Below are 21984 nucleotides of genomic sequence, written 5' to 3'. Positions count from 1 at the left end.
GATCTCTATATAGTAGATACTAGGTTACGTTTTCCCCTTTTTAACATCCTTTTTGTTCCTCCGGAATAGTCAACGATTATATAGGGATTAGAGCACTTATTCTTTCTGTTGTGCTATTATGACTTTCCGTATTGTTGGTTAGCAGGTTATGGTTCTTTAGTTGCTGGGGGCGATTTCCTTTTCGATGTATTTTTGTATCCGTACGTTTCATCAATTTTGACACGTCTGCTTTATGGATACATCTTTTCGGGCTTACATCTTTTAAAGGTCCGTTCATTTTTTTTCAATTAGTATGCATGATATCGTGACCTGGTGCCCTCCAATGTGCAATTTTTCTATGTTTGTTTTGAGTGTTTACTTGCTGATTTCGTTTTATGCCCCTTTTGCGATTTATTATAACTGTTTTTATCATGTTTTTCACCCATTTGTAATATCTGTTTTGGTATTATTGTTCTTCTCATATCTTGCTCCAGTAGAGTTTATTTCTGTTGGATCCGATTGTTCTATAATTATGTTTTGTTATTATTATTATTAGTAGTAGTAGTATTATTAGTAGTTATAATAATAATAATAATAAATAATAATAATAATAATAATAATAATAATAATAATAATAATAATAATTATAATAATAAAATGTAATATTTAGTATTGGATATGACAATGGTATCTGAATTTTATTACGATAGTAGAGTGTACAGGGTATGTAAATAATGAAATTTGGTTTATCTGATATTCTTTTTAATATATTCATATATATATATATAAATATATATGCATATATGTATGCATATATATACATATATACATATATATATATATATATATATATATATGTGTGTGTGTATGTGTGTGTGTGTGTAATGAAAATGTCTTTCGGTGGGCAATCGTGTGAGGACTTGCTTAGAGATAGATATACGTATCAAAATGTCAATGTAAATAAAAGCTACGGACGAAAAATACTCCTAATGACAAGACAATAATCTGGTAAACAAAAGTTGAACACTCTTGGTTTGGGTAAATTTGTTTCCAAGTTACACGAAAACTTTGTAACAAAAATAATGGACTGTGATACACTTAACCAAATATAATGAAATATAATGAACCAAATATAATACACACTTTTCTCCTTTTTCAAACCTCTCCTATTCCTGATTAAGTTCTAATAGACTCACCTTAAATCCGTAAGTTACTTGATTGTTGATAACGTCTATGCTTATCTGTTTTAGCATATTCGTGTATATATATATATATATATATATATATATATATATATATATATATATATATATATACTAGCATGGGTGTCCGGCGTTGCCCGGGTGTTTGAAGGTGCGTTGAGCAAAAAAAAAAAAAAAGTGATAGTAAGAAGGCAGGTTCGAACCTGTACCGGGAAGGAGGAAAAGAATGGGGAAACGTGACGTTTTTGCTGTTACGACCACCGTCAAACCGGAAGTCACGTAGGTTTAAATTAAGGCTAGACAATCGAAAAGAGGGGATGGCTTTCGAAAATGTCGGCGAAAAAAGCGACTTCTTCCTATAGAAAAGTGCCTTGTTGAGCGGGAAGAAATTAATGTTTTTTTGCTAATTTTTCGGTATGTGTCGACTGAAGGGCCAAGCTTCAAAACGATATCAATCTGGTGAAAATCCGTCGCCCCTGTGGAAATTTTTAGGCAGACATGCATAGATTTATATATTTGTAGCTCACATTTTCGACTCCAACCTATTAAAAAGTTTGCCCTATCTCTGAATACCGTTTATGTATAATTTCACATGTTTAGACCAGAAATTGTCGGAGTAATTTGGTAGAGACCGCAGAGTTCCAATGTTTTTTTTAACTTTGACACCTATTATGATCCCTTAATATTTATTGTTTTGGGCTCAAATCAAGTTATTAAGTTAAATCCATGTCCAAGGAATCTATATCTAAAATTTCAAATGTTTATACCCAAAATTGGCAGAGGAGTTTGGTAGAGTTCTCAAATGTCAAATCGTTGGACTTTGATCTCTTAACAGCCAATTTTCTGGCCGAGAACGAATTACAAAGATTTTCTCAAATCTCAGTACCCTATATATCAAATTTCGAGTCTGTTGTCTGAAAATTGACAGAGTCATTGTGTCGGGAAATGTACACACACACACACACACATATATATATATATATATATATATATATATATATATATATATATATATATATATATATCCATTATTGTATTTTTATTGATTTACTTACATCTTTTTTGCTTTCATTCCATCATTTTTTCTACCTCTCATATTTTTACGCTTTCTTTTCTTGGTCATTTTATCTTTTATTTACTTTTTCTTGTTAAGCACATTTTCAGTGTTTCCTATCAGCTTTACAGGTCGCTCGTATTCTACTTTCGTTGAGTAGCTGTCACCTTGCCTTTCTTAGCACATTTCTATTCAACAAATGTCGACTGTTACAATACAGAGAGTAATTACACCCTTTATTACAAAACATTTCCAAATGAAATAATCACTTTACGTTTAACTCTAATATTGGTAATATTTTCAAATATTTCATGTATCCAATTGAAAATGCATATACATATTTTAATTAAATCGTCTATTTATTTGTGAATATCCTTCGCTTTCTTTCATTTGAGAGTAACCGATTATCAAGGCCCGAAGCTACTCGAGAATAAGGGTTAATGAATGTAATCGAATAGTATAGTAATCGTTTATGATGTAAATTGGGTAGAATTTGATTATTTATTCGGGACGTCTCGCCAAAAACTTGTTTACATTGGATCTTAAGGCTACCACGTTGTATTCAACTGGGAAGCAGGCGAGTGGAACAGTGTGCCAAAGGTGAGCAGTTCTAGGAAAAAAGATTTGTTCATGGAATCTACGTTTAGTTTTCGTCACAGAAAGAGATTTGGGGAAATAGTATATAGTGGTTGTAGCTAGTCGAGTGGTATTCTTCAAGTTTAACAAAGGGGGATCATAGTTCTGATGAGCAATGGTCATAAAAATAACGATACAGCAGATACAGGCTCGCAACCGTACTCCATTTAAGGGCATCCATGGCTCTTATACATTTACCTTCTATGTTTAATGTACGTAACTTCAGTGAAATGATATTTATATATTCTTTAATATTGAAACAGCAATTTAAACTAAGCGTATTCAAATAACAATGGCTAATAATATCGAACTTCTTAAAATTTGGGAATATCGATACATTCTTATATAAAAAACGTTAAAATAAATTTATACGAATAATGAAATACTAATAGTTTTTAGCTGAAAACTTCGACTTTTTAATTAGATTGTTCGTCGAAAATGAAACCAGCTATTTTATTACAATAAATGATGAATGTCAATGTATATTTCAAGTTACTGTATTTAAAATTAAAAAGCAGAGAACGACCAATCAATAAATTCTTTAATAGAATAAAGAATAAATAGTTTTATAATAAAAACACACGTCAATAGTTAATCAGGAAACGAATCTATTTAAAATATGAAGTTGCCGTAAACAAATCGATTAGAGTAAGTTTACGCAAATATTACTATTTCATTAAATATTATATAAAATTGTATAACACCTTCGATTTCAATTATTTTGTGAAGTTACATATTACGCTTATATCAACAGTGAAGTAATTTCCATTTTAGATTAAGCGAACTTATTATATCATAAAATAGCAATCTTTATAAATTCCCTGTAAACAATTAAGTGTTTTTAACGATTTTCACGTTTTCCCTGCTTTCTAATAGAATGTAACGCTTAACCAATTTGAAAATTAAAAATTATTCTTTTGATATGGTTCCTTTCAATTATGATTGACAATCGGTTATGAAAAGATTGAGATAATATCTAATCCATATAACAAAGGGCAGTGTTTAGAAGTGACTGGACTTTCTGAAAACATCTCAAGCATTCTATAGAAAACACCATGATCAGGAACTCTGTATATGCATCAGTGGGGCTTAGCAATAATCCTTAAAAGGCATAACCTTCTGAAGTTTGAATGTTTAATTCTTAATACTTTGAAATAATAATATGTTGGGTGCGAGGATTAATCTGATGATTTGTAGTTCCCACAATGCTATCCAAGTATGCGCATCATATTCGGATTAAAGGTTCAGCATCTCAAATATCAATCGGATTGAAAGAAGCAGATTTTAGGTCATATTGTTTAATGAGTGGTGGGCGGGGGTAAGAGAAGTAGGCTGGCATTTAAAAATTTTCGTGTCAAACACTACGAATAGTTTGTTCCTATCCAGAGTGCCTCTTTTTGGGAAGCTGGATTCCCCCATATTAAAAACCGACATTGTGTCTAACCCTGTCCTTGTGGGGAGACAAGAACGTACGAACATTACCGATAAAGTAGGGACCAACGGCCGCAGAGATCCGTAGCTCAAACGCATCCCACCGCTGGAAGGAAGGAAAGCAAAAGCGACCACCCAATATACGAGCTTTTCTTCTTCGTGTCCAACTTTAATTTCAACGAGAATTCACAGCTGGAGATGGTCGTAAAATTATCTTTTAATCCATGGAGGATTGCTTTAGTTTAACATAGGCAATAGATCTATCCCGAGAGAGGAGGTGTTTAACACTACACTGGTACAAAGAATATCATAAAGTACTTATTTTTAACCAGTCATAACTACCGGTACGTGGGTTTAGTTCGAGACGCCATTCAGATCCCCGAAGTCGACACATAAATTCGTGATTGCTATAAAATGCAACTGAAGGAGATCACAGGTAATATTTGCCGAAAGCTTGTGCCAATAACCTGCAATATAAATGAAGTTATTCAAATTCTTCAACAGACTATTCATTTCGTTAATTTAATCTGGAAACACTTCTTTTCTACATAAGAAATCTGCATGACTATAAAATTAGAATTGTAATTACGATCATCAGTGAGAATGGAACATTCAAGAAAATTTTCATATTATTTTTTTAACATTGCCTGTGGGATAAAAATGTATGTATGCAGAACGGTATAGCTAAGATGGAGTAAAAATCGGATTGGGTGGGGGAGTAAATTAATTGTTTTAAGTAGTTGATCGGAGAAAATTAGAGACTAACGTATAAAGTAGCAATATATAAGATAAGATGCAAGTTAAGGTGTGATTTAAAAAATAGAATTGTCCTATAATATATTCTTAGCAATAGCAGAGAAGATTTGAAGAAATACCGCGGCAATGTTTGATATAATTCTAAAGCTGGATGTTGTGACCGTTGGTGCATTCAGTTTTGTCGGCGTAGAAATGAATAATATGTGTATGACTGATTATGTCAATTGTTGCAAGTTCTGCACTGTTTATGAAAACAGAGAAATTGATATTATATGATTATAAAGGTATTCAAGGTATTGCGTTTGATTCATGTTTTAGGAAGAAGAGTCGGGAGAGGAAAAAGTTATATACTTTATTATTATTATTATTATTATTATTATTATTATTATTATTATTATTATTATTATTATTATTATCATTATTAATATTATTATCATTATTAATATTATTATTATTAATGTTATCATTATTATTATTATTAATGTTATCATTATTATTATTATTATTATTAATGTTATCATTATTATTATTATTATTATTATTATTATTATTATTAATATTATTATTATTAACATTATTATTATTATTATTATTAATGTTATTATTATTAATTATATTATTATTATTATTATTAATATTATAATTATTATTATTATTATTATTAATATTATTATTATTAATATTATTATTATTATTATTATTATTGTTGTTGTTGTTCTTCTACTTACTATTATTATTATTATTTTTGTTATTATCATTATCATTATTATCATTATTATCATTATTATTGTTATTATTTAAAAAAATAAATTTACTTTATTGGTTATTACTATTACCACTAATATTATTACTAGTAGCAGTGGATGTAATGGTGGTATCTTTTTATTATTTTTTTTATTACTGTAGCTGTTATTGTAGGTGTTGTTTTTTGCTGTCATTGCTATTGTTATTTTTGCTGTTAATATTATTGCTACCGATATTAGTGTTGCTCTTATCATTGTAGATTTTATTTCTATTGTTGTTGGTGGTGGTAATGGGAATAGTGGTGGTGATGGAGGAAAAAGGTCGAGAGGGGAACTTTGACCTTGGTGGAGAACCCTCCTAGAGATAATGTCTCGATAAAACTATCGGTGGTGGTGTGACCTTAAATTAACTAACCTCATTTATGGGAGAATGTCAAATCAAAATATTGAAAATAACGACGTAAATTAGGCTAGAACATCTTGTGATGGTCTCACGTCAGATAGGTGTCCCACAGGTCAACAGGGTGGGTCCTGTCGTCATCATACAACTGTTCGAAATTATTAGGATGTGGCTGGATATAGGGGGAGTGCGAATTGCCAGAGAGGGTACAAAGACACGAAGGGAGTTGGAACAGGAAATGTAAAATACATGGACGGATGAGGAAAAAGAGTACTGTGGGAATGCTTTGTAAGAAGTGGAAGTACCAAATCTGGTGGATATATCCGAAAAATGAACGATGAATGGAAATGTAGAGGAGGGGGAGCTAGAAGTGTCGCGGGTTTGGTATCCCAATTAAAACAAATTAAGAATAACAACCTACTTTCAGTGATTGCAAGAGAAGAGATTGAATGGATGGTTAGGAATGAAATGAATAACGAAAGTAAAATTGGTGAGACTAGCTCTGATGAAAGAACTGAGAGAGTGGAAGTGCAGAAGGGAAATGTAAACGATGATGGGAGGCCGACAACTGAGGAGGTATGGAATACTATGGTAAGGGGAAGTAATGAGAAAGAGTTTGAAGGATCTAAGGCAGATGAGATCATTGACTCTGAGACAATGGAGCCAGTGAAAGGAGCAGATGTATGGAGAAGTAGTTATGAAGTTCGAACTTTGTCTTCTGTAGAAAAAGAAGTACTTCAGAAGTTAAGATAGGTTTTTCAAGTACTTCAGAAGTTAAGAGAGACGATATCATAGAGATTTCAAGTATGAAGAATAGTGATAGGCGGAAGGTGAAAAACGAGGTAAAAATAGTTCAAGGAGCAATTCACAACATCATAAGATAGAGCATATCGATTACGGAAATTAACAGGCTTCTGTATGCAGCGGCATACGTTATTCCGAATCGTCTTGGCTTATTACAGAAGAAAAAGAGAAACAGGAAGGATAGAACGCCAAACTGGCAGAGGCGGCTTGAAGAAAGCATTAAATAGTGGCGGAAAGACATTGGTAAAATCGAAGAAATAAGAAAAGGAGTTAAACTAGGACAGAAAAATAAGGACGAGCTTGAAAGGAGGTATAGATTGCTGGAAAAGGGAACGATGAACGTTCTAACAATGTTGAAAGAGAAGGTCCACACTGGTGGTATGAAAATTAGGAACTTTGTTGGAAAAAGTGTTGCATTTCGGCAGAAGAACCTTATCCGGAACAATCAGCCTCAGTTGTATAAAGAATGAAATGGTAGTAAAATGGCGGGAAATAACAATACTCCAAATGAAAAAGATGCAAGGAAGTTCTAGATTGGGATTTGGTCCGTCGAAGGGCGATATAATGAGAAGGCTCGTTGGTTGAGAGTGGTCAGAGAAAGGCTATCAGAAATGCAGCAGATGAAGAACGTTGAGATAACCATCGATGACGTTAAAGCTGGCATACGGAGGATGACAAACTGGAAGGTACCTGGTCCAGATGGAGTGATAGGCTTCTGGATTAAGCAGTTCCCCTACCTTTATCCACCTATAACTGCTGCTCTGCAAAGGGTTGTAGAGTCGGGAGATGTCCCTGATTGGCTTGTAAAGGGAAGAACAACACTGATTAGGAAAGATCCTGCAAAAGGAACAGATGCCAATAATTATAGCCCAATTACATGACTGCCATTGATGTGGAAACTGTTAGTTGGAATATTTGCAGAGAAAATTTATGAACATGTAGAAAGTAATGGTGTTTTTCGTGACGAAAAAAAGGGGTGCCGGAAAGGCTCGAGAGGTACTATAGAGCAACTACTAATTGATAAAGCAATAATGCAGGATGCGAAGAAGAAGAAGAAGAAGAAGAGAAATCTGCGCATAGCATGGATCGATTACAGAAAGGATTTTGACATGGTTCCTCATTCACGGATACGTGAAATACTATTGATGATGAAGGTTGCTGAGAATGTGGTAGGGCTTTTAGAGACAAGTATGGCTCAATGGAAAACGATGCTGACAGCAAACAGAGAGTAGATGGGGCAGGTTGGCATTAAACGTGGGATATTTCAAAGAGATTCGTTATCGTCACTTCTTTTTGTAATGATAATGATGCCACTGAGCATGCTCTTGAAGAGAGAAAGACTGGGGTATAACTTTGGATCTGGTGACAGACGCCTCAACCATCTACTGTTTATGGATGATTTTAATATATTCGGTAGAAATGAAAAGGAAATGGAGAGACTGGTAGTACTTGTTGGGACATACACAGAAGACATTGGGATGGAGTTTGGGATTAGTAAATATGCGATGCTGGTGATGAAAAGAGGAGTAAAGGTTCATTCGAATGGAATAGTGCTGCCAAATGGAGAAATCATAAAAGAAATAGAAGTTACAGGATATTTTTTTTACACAGTGATCACCATTATCAAGGACCGGAACCACTCAGGGATAAGGGTTATTGCAAGTGCATTACGTTAGTGTGGAGATTTGATGAAGTGTTTTCTTAAGGGAGCGGTTCATTAGGAATTTGTTAAAATTGGACTTGAAGACATCCAAGTTGTAGTCCGGTGGGAAGCAGGCAGACGGAACAGAGTTCCACAGGCGTGCAGTTCTAAGAAAGAAGCTTTGTTCATGGAATCCGCGTTTTGATTTAGGTACATATATAGAGTGGGGGAAATTTTTCACATTGGATTCATCTAGACGGGTGTTTTTCGTGAAAGATTCGCGAGGGGGAACCAGAGATTGGAGTTCAGACGAGCACCTGCCATGGAAATAACGATAAAACAAGGATAGGCTTGCAAAGTCTCTTCCGTGGGAGAGAGGTTGTAGGGTAAAGAAAAGGGCATCCCCCACTAAGTCACGAAGTCTATTTTGTGTCAAGGCAGGATAGGCTGTTTTTGCAGCTCCTGCCCAGATATGGCAACAGTATTCCATACTTGGACGTATTTGGCTTTTATATTAATAGAGAATTGCATCAGTAGTGAGATATCTTCTGGAGCGGTAGAAGGATCCCACCATCTTTCCAGCGACCTTGGCAACAGAATTGATGTACGTGTTCCATTTCAGATCAGGAGTAAAAGTCAAACCCAGAAGCTTGTCAACCTCACCCAGACGAGAGCCATCCATCACAATTGATGCCAGATGGGGATCAGAGCGTTGATGATGTTAGGGTAGGAGTTTGGTTTTGGATGCATTAAAGGTAACCAGCCACGTCTTCCCCCACTGAACAACGCTCTTGAGATCAGAGGAGAGAGAATCCGAGAGAACTTTGTCGTTTACAGCCTTTGATGTGTTGCCATAGATGGTCGTGTCATCAGCATAGATGTCAACGAATGGTTTAAGTATGTGTTTAGGGAGGTCATTGATGTAGATCAGGAAGAAAGTTGGGCCCAGGATTGACCCCTGAGGGACTCCAGCATTTATATTGCAGGCCTCCGATTTTTGTCCATCTACCACTACTCTTATGAGCGTATCGGAGATATAAGTATTTAGGAGTGCTGGAGGGTGTAGGCATCATGAACAGAAAAATGAAACAAAAGTAAGGAAGGAGTATCTTAGAAGAGTGAAACTAATTGCAAAGTTGAAACTGTGCGGAGGAAATCTAATTAAAGCAGTAAATACATGGGCAGTAAGTGTTTTGAGATACAGTGCGGGAATTTTAGAATGGTCTGACAAGGATTTGCATGCCATGGATATCAAAACAAGAACTGTTTTAGCAATGTTTCGTATATTTCACATTCGAAGTAGCGTAGCAAGGCTGTATCAAAAGAGGAAAGATATTGGAGAGGATTGAAAAGTGTAAAATATTGTGTTAGAACCGAGGAGATGTCCTTGAAGGAGCATGTGGTTAGAAGTGGGGAGTTGATGCTTCAGGTTGTGGCCAATTAAGTGGAGGTATGTGAGACCAATGCTGATTATTTGAAACGTATGAATACAGAAAGGGCAGAGGAACTGGCTAGGAAGAAAATACATGGAAGGTTGTTCCAGGATATAGCAGAAGTGGCTGATGAAAGATCATAGCAATGGCTTAGAGCTAGGTATCTGGCTAAGATTTCTGTAGTTTTGGTTTGTGCAATACAAGTGCAGGAATTAGGAACACGATTGTTAAAAAAGTGGTTCTAGGAGAGGAAATTTCTGCAGAATGCCGGTTTTGTGGTAAGACTTCAGAGTCAATTGCGCACCTTGCAGCAGGTTGTAGTGGACTCACCCGGAGAGAGTACCGCAAAAGACACGATCACATGGGACTCGGGATATATTGGGAGGTCTGTAAGAAGGTTGGGAGGAAGTGTGCTGGGAAGTAGTTTGAGAAGGTGCCTGATGAAGTGTGAACAAGTGAGGATGGAAATTTAGATGTATAGTGGGATAAAAAGTGTCATAACGACCAAGCAATTGGAACGTAATACTCCGGATTTGATCGTTATTGATAAGGTCTAAAAAAACTGCAGATTTTAGACTTCTTAGTACCCTGGGACACGAATGTGAGAGAGAAGGAGAATGAGAAGTGGAGCAATTATGTTCCATTGGCCTTGGAGATAAGGCGTATACACGGGGTTAAAACACAAATAATCCCGGTCGTAGTTGGTACACTAGGAGTAGTATCTAGTCGTCTGGAAGGACAATTGAAAAAACTACAAATACCCGATGTTTTAGGCGGCCTTCAAATGTCTACATCCTGAGGAAAACCCTTGATCTTTGAAGCTCCTGGTTTGAAGCCGGGATTAAGGGAAATCCTCTTGAAATGAATCCTATCCCTTTACAGAGAGACGTTCATAAGCGAAATCAGAAGTATTATTATTATAATTATTATTATTAATATTATTATTATTATTATAATAATAATAATAATAATAATAATAATAATAATAATAATAATAATAATACTATATACACGGCATAATCGCGTTGACATACCGGTTCTCGTCAGATCAGTGAAGTTAAGCAACGTTGAGCCTGGTTAGTATAAGATGAGTGACCATTGGGGAATTCTAGGCGCTGTATGTGCTCTCCACTTATCTCAGCATTTGTTTCCAGTTGTCCTGTACTTCACTTGCCACAGGTATTTAAAAATGTCGTCTCAGGAGAGGTATGGTTGTAGATTGCGCACCTCCTGCCACAGAAATTTAATGCGCAAGCAACCCTTCCTGCGTATCCATAGTCTGCCCAAGACTGAATGAGCCTGTTTTTTTTTTACTACTTTATACATCTGACGTTTTAATATGTTGTGGAATTTGTTCGGGCGACAGTGGTTGCTATTCTAAGAGTTCCGAAGTAGGACCCTATCGGCTAGGCCTGGTTATTATGGTTGTGTTATGACGAAAAGAGACATTGATTCTGTTTGTTGTTTGATTTATGAACTGGATGATAGTTTGTTGTTGTTTTGTGAATAAATATATCTAAAAAATATAAGAGATTTATTTTATTCTATAGCATTTGACGTGACATCGATGTCCGTTTTATATAAAAACTGCGCATCTTATGGGCCCAATCTTCTGATGTACATATACGTTAAAGATTGATAGTGTACATTAAGGTGTAAGTATTTATGTGATACGTTAGATTACTTTGTGAAAAGAACGATTATTTTGAATATGATGGGAGTTAAATGTCTGTATAGTGCGCGTTAGAGAAGTCATATAATATTGCGATTTCAGAAGAGAATAAAATTGCAAAGTCAAATCAGGGTATAATGAAGCGAATCGCAAATCTGCTATACCTATTCAAAGATTATTGTGCTCCAAACATTATCACGTATTTATTTTAGTTTTAATTGGTATGTAAAAACTGCTTTCTATGCGTGAAATAAATTACCAATCATAGTGTATTTTTTTAGAGTTTACATATGAACCTCCGCTGTATATATATATATATATATATATGTGTGTGTGTGTGTGTGTGTGTGTGTGTGTGTGTGCGCGCGCGGTCGGGGTGCGCGCATGCGTGTATTAGTTCCCTCAGTATATGCAGGTTGCTTTCAAATTAAAATTACATTTATTTAGCTCTGTGATGTTATTTACATAATTTTCTAAATAAATACTACTGGATAGCCGAAAGTACTTTTTCAACGCACCTAGAGTAGAGGTTGGAATTCGTCGACGATCTGAATTGAATATTACTAAAGTTTTATTTTCACATTTACTTCTGTCTACAAACAGAATTTGAGCATAAATATTTCTCACACGTATATACTTTTACAATGTGATATACTGTGTAATTGATTTTGGATAAAATTGATTTTTTCTATAATAGTAAAAATAATTACATACACATACATACATATATATATATACATATATATACATATATATATATATATATATATATATGCAAAGAGAGAGAAAGAGAGAGAGAAACATAGATAGATAGATATATAGACATAGATATGGATAGATATGGATATATAGATGAATTCATTTTTGAGAAATACCAGCTCCATTTTTTACCTTCCACGTAACACCCTATTGCACCATTACCCCCCCCCCCTCATATCCACAAATTCACTTATACACTTCACCCTTTCACAGGGAGAAAATTGTATTTGCATCAACCGGTCGAAAATTGCTAGTTGGTCCTTCTCTCAATCTCTCAGTAGTTTATTTTCGCAATTTTATTTTTCAGTAATTGCGGCTATCCCCCTATGAGTCACACGCGACTGGTGCGGACGGGGCGACGGTCGCGACTGGTGCGAAACCCGGACCCGAAAACACATACACACACAAACCCCCCGTGCACTAGGAGCAAATTACCCTTTATTGCGCGAGAAACGATTCAATTGGCTTACGTGTTGGGGGTCTCGCTCTGCCACGGGCCACCAACAAGACGCGATGCAAAGGAAAAAGATCAAGAAAAAAATCACAAGGGATTGTGGTGGTAGTGAAAGAACAGAGAAAAATGACGACGTGTCTTTTTTTGTTGTTTTTAAGCCGGAGACACCGTATAATAAGCAGAAATGACGTTGTAGATCCAGGGGTGCCAAGTAGGCTCGGAGGGGGAGAGGCAGCAAAAAAAACTGTGTACATGTATCGGAGGTGAATAGTTGAATAAGAAAAAAAATGGCTTCCTATTGTGTTTTGTCCTATAAAAAGAAGAGAAACGAAGAAATATTCCAGTGTGTGTATGAACCACCGTGTTGTATCTGCTGCTGAGAAACTTAAAGTAATTATATATATATATATATATATATATATATATATGTGTGTGTGTGTGTGTGTGTATGTTAATCTACATATCATTTCCATTACTATGTGTGTGTTTATGTACGCACATAGATATAATTGTTATATATATATATATATATATATATATATATATATATATACATATATATATATACTAACAAAACCTTATTATGTGCGTACATGCATATGGTAGTGATTTCTTCAGTACTATATGCATATATATATATATATATATACATTCATATATATGCGTATATATATATATATATATATATATATATATGGCTGTGTTTATTTGTGTGCGTGTGAGTGTGTGTGTATCCACTGTCAAAAAGATGAACTTGCTTGCCGTTCTGAAGTGTTGCAATACAGCGAAACACTTTTTCTTTTCGAATAGAACACACTTGTGTGATGGTCTCGCAGTATTTGCCCTGGTATTAAGCTCTTTGCAAATAAGCCAACTGAACATAGAAGATGTTGTCAGTCTTTATCTAAATAGATATTGTGAATAACAATGTATTCACTCGTTGTCTCATAGATAGAGCTGCCATTGGAGGGAGCAGTGCTTGTTAGCCGCTCTGAAAAATAGTGATACAGCTCAAGTCATTTAAGTATGACTATAAGAAAGTCACTAATTACAAACTGTCTTTTTAACGCATCTGAGCAAAGTCCAGTGCTAATAATTGTATCAATAGAAAAAACGCATTTTGAATCATCTAGTGCATGTCGAGAATACTAATCTGTGACTGTGAGAAAGAAGGACTTTGATTTAAACGTCAAGTTCGCTTTTGGCTCAAATCGGTCATCAAGCTGATCACATTGAACAACAATGATACAGCGAAATAGCCTCTTTCTCTCTCCCTATACACACACACACACATACACACCCACACACACACACACACACACATATATATATATATATATATATATATATATATATATATATATATATATATACAATTAGAACTGCACTGAATCAATATAGTAAAGTTTTGACTAGCGAATTGCAACAATTTACTTCAATGTCACTTTAGACCTTATCGTTCGAAACGTGCCGAACTTGCCTGCATACACACACATGTGCAAACACATATATTATATAAATACATAGAATATATAGATATGATAGCTGTCGTTTCACACCAACGTTGGGTTAAAAACGGAGTGAAGAACATTACAGTTCCTTTCCACAATTGATCATTTATTTCGTTATATTTTTCTGGTTTTATCGAACTGCTGAAAAATAAATAATCTAGACCGCTGAAGTGTCTAACTCAACGGTGTTACTATAAACAACACCATTAGAAAGAGTTGTATCATTCCTTGTACGGGTCAGTGTGTAGCAATATCGAAGAGATCTCATTTGGACCTTGAATACTATGTTATTTGAATATTCTATCTGGATTTATTTTTAAGGGAAACTATTCTCACATCGGGTTGGCTTGCCAAACCTTTGTACGGAGAGACATTAAACACCTAAGAGTGTTGTCTGGTACACATTTAGATTCATTTTTATCCAAACTTTTGAGGTATATACTCAGAAATTAGGGTCTCCTCCTGAAACTAACAGTTTATCTTTATCTTGTATACAATGGTAGCTGTGCCCCATGTAAATTCTCTTTCATGTCTTAAACGTTAGTATGGGAAAGTACTATGTGTATGAAAGTATGCGTATGTACATACATATTGATCTATGTAGAGAGAGAAACCCCGTTTCATAATAAAAATAAATAAATATGTATGAAGTTATACATATATATATATATATATATATATATATATATATATATATAGTATAGATGTGGATGAATATATTATACCCCCTCACTTTGAGTTAAGCACTGTCATAAATGTATTTCACCCGCTACCTATTTAGCGATTAAGCGAATCCGCGGTCGATAAAGTAATAGCTCTGGGGCTGTTAAGCGATGGGTAAATTTTTATTTGATGGATCCTTTACGAGCACCAATTCTTAGTCTAGTGGATAGAGCTGCCGACTGTGAACACGGTGCTTGTAAGTTCGATCCACGACTAGGGAAGTGATACAACGAAACAGTACTGTATGAAGATGACTATGCATATATATCTCCTTCTTCTATAATAAAAAGCTGAACGGCTGTGTGTGTATCTGGTCAGGAATAGACTCCTATATGGTTGACTATTACAGAAAACTGATCACATGTAAGGATAGAAGATGTATCGAGACACAGATATGGGTATGTTTGATCTGGCATAATGATGATTAATTAAAAGTGTGGGGTTTGCGTACTTCCTGGTCCACAAAGTATGGAAATAAAACATTAAAAAAAAACGTTTACAAGGATTTTTGATATAGATGTACATAATAATACTTTTATAAGTATGTTTTAACTTAAATAGGGATGGTATTATAAAATTGTGATGCCTGCGCCTGGCCTCTATAGAATGGAAATAGACACAACCTTTAATACATACTTTTCATATCTATCTGCGTAAGTATATTTTGATAATTATGTTTCAGTTTGAAGAAATATGGTATAATAAAATTATGGGGTGTTCGTTCGCGCCTGATCTCCATAGAATGAAAATATGCCACAAAGTTTAACAAGGTTGTTTTATATAAATCCACAGAATATTGTGATAAGTGTTTCAGTGTGAACAGGTATGGTATAATAAATCATGGGGTATATCTATTTTATTTTTACTTTCATCATATTTTGCTTTGGTTTTGATACCTCCAAATTCGAAGTTTTATCTTTACGACCCTTCCTTTTCATAACCTATCATACTTTCATGAATCAGAGTCCATTTTCTGTAGGCTGTTTTTGAACCCAGTCAACGTCGGCTACTTTTGGTAGTATATATATATATATATATATATATATATATATATATATATATATATATATATCGTTTACTAGCTTTGTAGAAGATTGACACATGCACATATATTTTTATTATTATTATTATTATTATTATTATTATTATTATTGTGTTGGAAATCTAGCATGATGGTTTCATCCATCGTTATTTTCTGAAATTATATGTAACTAGTCTGGATGCCCGGCGTTGTCCGGGTGTTTGAATATGAGTGTTTAGTAAAAAAAAAAAAATGTGTAATAGTCAGGTAGGTTCGAACCCGTACCGCTAAAGAGGAAAAGAACGTGGAGGAAAAACGTGACGTTTTTTCCATTGCATCTATCGCCGACCGGTATTGGTGAAAGTTTTAATTAAGGCTAGTCAATCGTGGGGATGACTTTCGAAAATATCGGCGAAAAAAAGCGACTCTCCTTGTAGAAAATGCCAGGTTAATGGTGAATGAATTAATGTTTTTATCTCATTTTTCGATATTTGTCGTTCAAAGGGTCCAGCTTTAAAATGATTCCGATCTCGTAAAAATCCGTCGCCTTCCTCGAAAGTGTTAGGCAGACATACATACATGCATATATTCAAACAGACCGGTTTGATTTATATCATAGAAGATGGCTAATTATATATATATATATATATATATATATATATATATATATATATATATATATATTCTGTTAATTAAGTCGATATTTTTTTAATTTAAACAAATATTGTTAAAAATAACAGAAAGCTTTTGTTTAGTTATATCTTTTTTATAATTTAAATTTGTTTGATAATATTTTGTGTAATAGACTAAACGTATTAATAAATGTCTCATCGTTAGATTTTTCTCTTTGAAGGATGTCGCGATTTTTTTTGGGGGGGTCGTATTTCATTAAGACATCGTCAAGAGAATGTATAAGAGTTGATTGTTCTGACGGGCGAATAGTGGTTAGTAGCAGTCGGAATGCTTTATGCGTGCGAAGCTGTTTGTGTTCACTTGGGCGGTACGTAGTGTCCGGTTTTGAGGTGAGGGCAGAGTCAGACAAGGGAAAAGTTTACGACATGTATTTGAAAATGTTTTGGCTTTATTGGTATATGACAATATTTGGATCAGGTTTCTAAGTTCTTACATATTCTCCTTTAAATTTTTCCATTGTTCACAGTTGATTTCATGATGTATTATTTTTGTGTTGCTGACTAAAGTTTTCCAACTTCGGAGGCTGCGGTGATGTATTTCTGTAAATGTAGTAATATAGCATTAGTTTTTCCATAATGCATAGTAAGGTGATCGGATAAATTTGTCGTTGTGTAACCGACGAAACTAACGTAAATACTGTTTTTTGTTTTGTTTTTGTTTTTTGTTTTTTACTATTATAGAAGTTACACTATGTCAGCGAATATTTGACGTCATAGTGGATTCGTTTGAAGATAGAGGAGGCATTGTTTTTTACAACTAGGTTTTTTTTTTAATTTTACATGATATATAATAAGTCTTATGTTATTGCTGTCAGTGGGGGAAAAGTATCTCTGAATAATATTTTTATAGCATTTTCTTCCAATTTTAGTCCAGGTTACATCTGGTTGCAATAGAAAACGTTAATTGCCTTGTGATTTTGATGGGTATTACTATTGTGGTAGAGGTTTTTCTTAGTTCCGGAACATTGATTGTATTTGCTGGTCGACTATGTAGTTTGGAATCCGTTATTGACGAGGACTTGCTTTTAAATTTTAGTTCGCGTAGTAGTGTTTTTTGTCCGAAGAGATTAGATTAGCGGTGTTACGAATGTATTTCGATTATGGGTAGCTTATATCCGTTGGCGCATTCGCTCTTAAAAGTAAGGAAACAGGAGTTAAGGCTAGTAAGATTATTGTTGTTGAAGATATCAATGAGGCGTCGAGTAAGGAAGTGTATGATTAGCATTCATTTCCTTGCTGAATTTAAGTATGGAGTTATTTTGAAAGTTCTTCAATCTTAGTATTTGTTCGTCGTAATCGACTAGAATGAGAATATCGGCAACATCCGGTACATAAAGGGTTTGTTGGTGTTATTAAATATCTGGTTTTCGAGGGCAATCATGTAGAACTCGCGAAATAGCGGACCGAGGACGGAATCCATTGAGAATCTTTATATTTAGATGTAAATATTCCCTTTATAATGTCAAAAGTTACCGTCGCCTTACCATGCATGATGTAGAATTTAGCGTTATATAAGAACATTTACAAAAAAAGAATATTGCCTCCTTTGAAGTTTGAGAAATTTTAGCCAGCAACACACAATGAAACTAACCGTTAGCTGAATACTCGCGCGTCTGTGTAAACAATTATGAATACCACATAATTTAGTCTTTGATGATCACTTTAGAAAATAGAAAGCAATAGTATTTTTTTCCTTTACTTTTTAAAAAATACGATCGAGGGTGCAACACGTCCGCTAACAAAATTATGCTCACTATCCTCTGGGAGGAGGACAAAGATGACAAATTTCCTGGCAAAAGGTGTCCATAATAACAGGGATTTTTATACTTGTCCTTTAAGGAATTACAAGGAGCTATCAAAATGAAAAGGCATGGTAAATTTGGCAAATGTTTCTGCAAAACAAAGTTCTCATCCACAACACGCCACGCCTGTCGCCAGATCAGAAGCACGAACGTGTGACTATTATATCCTCCCCATTTCTTTACTTCACTGGGTCGGAATCCTATCTATTTCAGCTAATCCTTTGTTTGTTTGTTTTAATAAAGCGTTTTTCAACTGATACAACCTTGATTTCCGAAGTCACGTAATGGATGCAGGGCTTAGATAAAGTGTTCTTAAAACAAAAAAGTTTCCGGAGATGCATGGGGAAATGTGTAACTCTGGGTGGTTTCTATGTAGAGAAAGACTTATAACTGTACCAAGTTCATCATTCTACTGTATTAAAGGGTAAGCCGCAGGAATTACTTATTGAATACCCCTCGTAACTATATCCATCTGTTCAAGTAGTATCCTGCTTATTTCATGCATTGACGGCTATGGATCTACATTTATTTATCTGCCTCGAATCATCTGTTAATTCATTGTTGCTCATCTTTCAAAATCCCATAGACGCTGTTTTCTCGAACATGTTTTGATGCATTGCTACAGCTTTATTTGCAGTTGTACATACAGTAGGATGCAGTCCTGTGCTGTACAAGCTGTACACTGGGCGATTGTCCTAGCAAGTGTATAAACTGTATTCAGTCATGGAAATTTGGTTTTATGTCATACAGAAAAATCAGATACTTTCAATTTTTGCGAAATTTTTACACATTGACATTAAACTTCAATTAATAAATATTCGCTAAACTCCAACTTTTTGTTTTAGGAGCACAATAGCTGATCAATCTCACTGGAAAAATTGTGTCAAATTTGCATTAAGTTTAATCAACAGTTGTCAGGCAACAATTGAACATGACTCAGTTTAATCGTCATGGCATCAATACTCAAGTTGTATATATTTAATAGTTGAAAAATTCATATTACATTCTCATTTTAGCAAATAATGATAAGAGTGGAAAAGTCGAAGTGACTATGCAGCGTTTTTGATCAGTAAGGAAAAACGAACTATTGTTGTCTATTTTCTAAAGTAATCGTCTAGAACAAGTTTTGTGGTATTTATAATTGTTAATACAGACGCACAAGTGTTTATGTAACAATCGTGCTGTGTACACAATCAGTCTGATCTAATTTACAAATTAGCATACCTACACAGAATATCGGGCATCAATAGTGCTTATTGTTTGTAACTTAAAAAAATGATATTAAATAATAACTTACTCTTATATAAAAAATTAAAATAGTAAACTTTTCATAGGAGTGATAAAGATTGCTGGCATATTAGAAAAATGCCTGAGAAAATGAGGTGAATTTAATAAATTGTAACAAAGTAGGCCAGTTTATGAAAAATTACATTGTACAACAATAAAACACGGCATTGCATATGTATCAACTGAAATCCTATTAAGGAATAACTTTTGAATTCAGCTAATATAAGTTTATATATAAAATAAGTGGAGTTGTTTTGTCCGGCTTTTAAAAAAATATTTGTGTTAATAGAATTCTGAAATATATAATTATTTTTACGACGATTGAACACTAAAACTTATCCCACATAAATACATCCGAATTAGTTATTTCGAACGTTTAAATTAACTTCTTTCAATCTATGTATGCATTTTCAACAAATGACTTATTCTCTTTAAATTTAATAAGAAAGATTAAAATAGCATGTATAAGCAAGGCTTAATATTATAATTGGAAATACCTTAAGTATTTCCAATTATAATAACGATTAAAATATTCAGGCTCAAAATACATTTATATATTTATAAGTACGACGCGTTGGACTATTATTAGAACCCAATAGAATATATGACTATTTTTTTATCAAATTGTCATCGACGACATATCTACCTCATGTTTAGACGTGTCTCTTTAAAAAAATATGTTATTAATTAATTGCAATTACCGAGTATATATATATATATATATATATATATATATATGTTTGTCTACTATTTCCTAATTTTTTGTCAACTATGATATTGCATAAATAAATTTAAGCAATTGAAAACAGTTTGTTTAAAAATAAAGCAATTTTGTATCATGCATAATCTGAATTAGAAACGCAGGATTAAAGATAAATGTTAGTTACTATAAAAGGTCAAACCATAATTTCAGCATCAATATTAATTTCAGTAAGTTTATATACGTTTTCAAACACGCGACCAGATATTGTTTGTGATTTATTTGCTTATAGAAGACCGATCGGGGTATAAAAGTACTTGTGTAAATGTGGACGGTTTCAATTTGCTTTTTAAGTCCATCTATTTCGTATTGACATTGCTTCTAATTAGTGTATTTATTAATATGCTTAGATGGAGTGAAATTATTAGGGTGTTAGTTATGATATTTCGTAAGAAATTAAAACTATTTTTGTCGAAAGGTGATAGTAAAACAAATTAAAATTGCGTACAAAATGATGTATTTTTTAATTGTTCCAAATTAATATAATTATATTGGGGTAATTTTTCCATACATATATGGCGAATGAAACTGAAATATTCAAAACGAATGAGTAATAAATTAATAAATCGATTAAGAATACAATTGTTTTTCAACAATTATTCTCAACAGAATAAAGCATTAAAACTAAACAGTATTATTATGATTATATTGCATTAAAAACTTCGACCCAAACGGAATAAAGTAGAAAACTCGTTCTATTTTTTGTAAATAAAATTAAAACATTTATCTATCAATTTGGATACATCTCTTAACCTATCTTTACTGTTCTCCATTTTGTCTCTCTTTTCTTTCTCTTTCTTTCTATCTCTCTCTCATATATATATATATATATATGTGTGTGTGTGTGTGTGTGTGTGTGTGTGTACATGTTCACGCAAGCATGTTGGCTGTAAATCGATTGAATCTCATTTTGTGCATCTATATGTGTATTGCCAGTTTCTAACGTATTTAATTAATTTAAATTGTTAAATAAAAAATGCTAGCATACGTAAATGTAAAATTAAGCTATTTAAACAGAAATTGGATTTTTATACATTTATACGCTTTGGCCATTTTATTAATCTCATATATATATATATATATATATATATATATATATATACAGACACACACACATGCACACATACACACACACACACATATATATATATATATATATATATATATATATATATAGGAACAATGATATGGGAATATATACATAAAATTTAATATGCAGATAC

Source organism: Euprymna scolopes, chromosome 38 (genome assembly GCF_053919585.1).
Source record: "Euprymna scolopes isolate OS-2025 chromosome 38, ASM5391958v1, whole genome shotgun sequence".
NCBI classification, from domain to species: Eukaryota; Metazoa; Mollusca; class Cephalopoda; order Sepiida; family Sepiolidae; genus Euprymna; species Euprymna scolopes.
The sequence above is the reverse complement of the archived record's forward strand: the minus strand, read 5'-3'. Positions refer to the sequence as shown.